A 5,366-nucleotide genomic window follows, 5' to 3' on the forward strand; every position below is an offset into this window, starting at 1 on the left:
CATTTTTAAAAATTTTTATTTTTACATAAAAACATTGTCTATAATGTCAACTTTAAGTACCCAAACGGTCGTAATGGGCTACTTATGTGTATGGACACTAGATCGTCTAACGCTCGGCAATATCATAAATAGACATTGAGATTTTATGAAATTGTATATTTTTGCAAGAGGAAAGGTGTGTAAAAAACTATCATTGGAGGTCTAACATTCTTTTGCAATGAAACCGAAACATCAACAACATCAACAACACTCATTGCAAACGAATATTAGACCTCCAATGATTGCTTCAAGGTTTGTCCTTTTATTAAAACAAGAAAAAGGAAAGGTGTGTAAAAAATAAACGTAGTGAGTAATAAAATTATAGTTTAAAAGAAAACCAATAACACGCTTTTACAATAAAAAACTAAAAAGAAAAAAATTATCTATTGATTTAAAGATTCGTTAAATAAGGATATGAAGTTCCCTAACTTGATGTTATTTAACCTTTTAAACTAGCTTAAAATAAGATTAAAGTAATTGGCACGTAGTCATAGTCGAAATAAAGTCCACTGAAAAGTTAGTTGCAGTTGTTTTTTACAGGCATCCCATTGGAAACATACAGCACCCCATTGGTAGAGGACTAATTTGCTGTAACATCAGGAGTTGAAGACTTGGTCTAGTCTCTTAAAATTTCCTCTAATCACGTCGTAAGCAGATTTCCCATGTGAACTTGCAACAAAGTTCAATTCTGCCATTTCCTTGCAGGGATTTTCATTATTTCAGACCTTTAGTAAAGTTAATATCATTTATTCATATTGTTTTTGTTTTTTACACACCTTTCCTCTTTCGAAAATATACAATTTCATAAAATTTCAATGTCTATTTATCATGTTGCTTGAGCGTTACACGATCTAGAGTCCGTACGCATAAGTAGCCCATTACGTCCATTTGGGTACTTAAAGCTCGCATTATAGACAAAAAAAAATCAAAAAGAAAAATGTTTGCTTAATTAATTTTTGTTTTTTATACGTTGCACATTAATGTAAAAAATGCAGAATTAAAGCCCATAATAAGATGGAAGAAATACAGTTTTTTTCACTAAGTTGCGTTAAAAGGTTTCCAAGATACAGCACTTTAAAGAAAGGTATGTATGACGTTTGCTTAAAATTTAAGTCCCGTGAAAATAGGCAACCCTACGTTATATCGACAAAATATGCTGCACGTATATTCATGTCCCCTAGACCTTTAATCTCTTCAACTTTCAGCCAAATCCTTAGAGGTCGCGCACAGAGGTGGCCGCGGAGACATGAAATGCCTCATATGCTTTTTAACTGCAGACATGTTGTTGCCAAAACACAGCAGAAATCTTCCAATAACTTACAAATATAAAAATGTGAAATATCGAGGGCTTAAATTCATTGGACCTACGGTTATTTTTACCGTAAAAGTCACCGTAGCGCGTGTAAGTAGTCACTCCCATAATCTTAAGCTCAACAGTTTTTTATGTAAAATATATGTATGTATGCATAAATGTATGTAGGTAACAAGATCAACGGAAATAAGATCAGTTGACTTTATTTCCCACCCTGGTGCGAACTAAAGTCAATTGGCATTATTACCTTTTCAAAAGCGAAATAAAGTCAACAAAAATTTGGAAATAAAGTAATTGGCGCATTTACATTTAAAATTACGATAATAGTAAAAACACGATGCGAAAAACCAAACGCAAAACGCAGCTGGAATACCAGAAATATTTGAAGATGGAGTGTAGAAATGATCCAGAACTTGCAAAACATGTTTCGCTTCCACAAAAATAAAGCGAACATTATAAAATTGAAGAAACAGTCCATGTCCAAAAACCCCGGAGGAACACTGAAAGAATTCCGTGTTTTAGATTATCATATTTTGAACGAATTCGGAATGTAAAGGAACCACCTTTCTATAAGGAAACAATTATAGAAAAGGAATTTTCTTACACTGTATTCATGTCCTCGCCAACAATTAGTGACATAATTTAAAAGCAGCTAAGGAGAAAGACGACACTCTTTATTAGATGGCACATTCAAGCCAATGTGCCAAAATGCGGGTATAAACAATTATTGATTATTTAATATCGGAACCGAGATCATGTAAATTAATTGATTGGTTTTCATACACCAGGGGGCCGCGACGTAGCGTGACGTGGTGTGTGTGGCGCGCGGAGCGGGCCGCCACCAAGCTAAGCAAATTTAATGTTTGAAAGGCAATAACATCAATGGATTTTATTTCGCTTTTTAAAAGGTAATAATAATCACCAAAATAATGATTAAAATGGGTTTAGAGGATTTCCAACTACACCGAAAGTTTTTAAACTGATAAATATAAATATATATTTTATTTTATATTGGGCAGTTTCGAATATACATATGTACTAGAAATGGGCGCGGGATATCGGTACCCACAGCACTGATTTCAGATTGGCCGGGATGGGCGGTATCTGGGCGGTATACAAATTTTGCGGCGGGACGGGACCAAAATCCTTTCACGACACTCGCGATAGAATCGCAACCTCCGCAAATTCAGAAAATCTGACGAAAACGAAGAGCAAAGTAAAATAAAATAATCGGAAGATGCCAGATATTTCATACTTTTTTATCATTTAAAATTTCTTTGAAAGACATGTGAATGTTTCTTAGTGATAGCTTTCGGGACCCACGGGACTCGCGGTACAATTCTGAAAAACGTCGGGATGGTCGGGTTCGGGGCTTAAAAATTTAAATTTAAATATTGAGTCCCGTACCCATCTCTAATATGTACAGCCTTGTCAAAAATATTCCGACGAATTGATAACCTCCTTTTTTGAAGTCCGTTAAAAATAGTTCTCACAAATTTAGTAAATATGTATAAAAATTCAATTCAGCTTCAGAAAAAGACAAAAAACGTAGTATGTATTATAAAAACAATAGTACCTACCATGATAAAAACATTAGAAGGTAAAATCATTCTCTGAACTTGTCGGCCATGACGTTTGCAAACATTTTAAGATCATATAAAATTTTAAATAAAAAATTGAAATTGTTCACAATTGTGGTTGTTTGAGATTAACACCCCTATTGCGAGTGACGACTAGTAGTAGATAAACGACTGTTAGTCGATTATCGATTATCCGTGGTATTTTCAAAGTCGTTTTCTCGTTCAATAAGTGCGTGTTAATAGTTTATAGTCGCTCATCCTTCAACAAACAAAGAGTTGTAGAAATATGAGCGATAAAAAAACTATCCACAGTCGCTTATTGAACGAGAAATCGACTTTCACAATGCCGTGTACAAGCGATAATCGAATTAGAGTCGTTTATCTACTACTAGTCGACACTCGCAATAGGGGTGTAAAAGTGAGAATGTGTGTGTGAGCTTGAGTTCGAATTTTAAAATTATATTGTTGGCAAACATCAGACCGCCTCAATGATTTTACCTTGTAATGTTTTTATCATGGTACCTACCTTAATATATAAAGGCCCTATAAAAAATTTTTGTTTATTTGCAAAATGATTGAAAGCTAACAAAACTTTCAATTCTTTGATTGCGAATTTCTTTAAAATGCTGTTTTCAATTGAGGACTATAATAAATGAAATGCTGTAGTAGTTGTTTTTGAATTGCATTAAGTTTTTAGTGAGTAATCCACCGACAGGATTTTCAAAGAAAATGAGATAGGGCCTTTCTCTATTAAGGTAACGATATGTACATAAGTAGGTATGTATATGAAATATTTTAATTACATTTTTGATATGGTTCTGTAGAAGCATTTTTTTCTCTTTCTCCAACAAGTAATTTTTAAGTTAAAAACATAACCGACTTCAATTCTCATATAAAAATTTAGGAGTACCGTTAAATTCTTCATGGTCGGATCTAAACCAGTACGGGACCACCCTTGAGGTACCACCTTTCCGATAAAAAAAAAAGAATTATCGAAATCGGTTGACGAGGTTCAATGTTATCCGGTAACATACATAAAAAAAAATTTAAAAAATATTTCGACGAATTGATAACCTCCTCCTTTTTTGGAGTCGGTTAAAAATGGTATGCAACTTTGTAGGTCCTTATTTTTATATTTAAGTCTAGTTGCTTTTTTTGGAGTAATTCGAAGCAAGTCCGCGCGCTTTGACATTGCGAATGACACTGAAATTAAGCTTATACCAGTTAAAAGGCTTGCTTCGCCTTGCGTGACAGATTCGCTTTGACAGATAAGATGAATTGTATGAAAATTCACAAAGCATGCCATATAGATGGTTACATCGCTGATATTTTTAGAGCTAACTATATTAAATCCACCACAATTTTTACGAGTAAAAAAGCAGTACAAAATTGTTTCCTTGGCGTTCATTAGGTCCATTCAATAACTTTTCCAGTAAGTACTTGCAGCGAGAGCGTAAAAGAAAATTAGAGAGTAAAATTGAGAACAAGAGACAATTTTCAGAAAAAGTTATTGAACGCAAAACTAGTAAAAATTTGCAATTTAAGCCATTTTGACAGTTTATGACGGTTAAGTTTTGGCGCGCAATTTTCTTTTTAATTGGGAATAGTTGCCATCGTCATAAAAATAAAAAATATACAATAGACTTAAAATTTTCATTCATATTTTCATTTCACTAATTAGGTTTCATCAAATCATCCTCTTGAACAGTTTGTTTACATTTGAATTTGAAACATAACCTTACTTTTTGACTCCTGCAAATTCCTGCTAGTAAAATTTTTACTTGCAAGAACTTTCAGCTCTCTCGGCTTGTTACGCTCTCGGATTTGCTCTCTCTTGCAAATATTTTGGGTTATTGAATGCATTTCCAGTAAAACCTTGCAAGTACTAGTAACAATTCGTAACAATTTTTTGATATTGAAAGGACCTATTGTGGCATACCTTTTGCGTCTGGCGCTTATGGCCTGTTTTTGCTTACGCGTAAAAGCACATTTAGCGCATTTAGCTCTAAATGCTACTCTAAATGTACATTTATCCATACAAAGTTCGTCACCTAAATGCAACTCCATTTTTGCATTAAGAATCTAAATGCTAAAAGCAACCCTGTGATCTTCCAAAATTTCCACGATTCGAACATGGTTTAATGAGAAAAAGTGGCAACATTGCTTTTTCGCGTAAACAGTGCGTTTCAGTGATCGCCGATCAAGATTTCATTTATTATTTTACATTATTTGGATAAACAAAAGTTACGCAAATTCGACAATGATGTGATGCTGATAGAAATCTGGATCAATTTGTGATCAACTCTGTTTTGTTACGATTATCCTCGAAACCTTGAGGGATTTCCCAAATATACTCGGGCTCGTATCGCTGGATTGTGACCAAAAACGAACGATGACCAAATTGTAGTACAATTAACTTTATTGTACAACAAACA

General features: G+C 33.8%; 1 protein-coding gene across 1 annotated transcript in view; it reads left to right on the plus strand.

The window, feature by feature from the left end:
- The window catches only part of LOC118738768 (ribonuclease P protein subunit p30-like), a 22,482-nt gene that overhangs the window by 15,499 nt on the left and 1,617 nt on the right, over positions 1 to 5,366 (plus strand). The window lies entirely within an intron of this gene.

The sequence above is a fragment of the Rhagoletis pomonella genome, unplaced genomic scaffold (assembly GCF_013731165.1).
Source record: "Rhagoletis pomonella isolate Grant_MI unplaced genomic scaffold, Rhpom_1.0 Rhpom_scaffold_00005, whole genome shotgun sequence".
NCBI lineage: Eukaryota > Metazoa > Arthropoda > Insecta > Diptera > Tephritidae > Rhagoletis > Rhagoletis pomonella.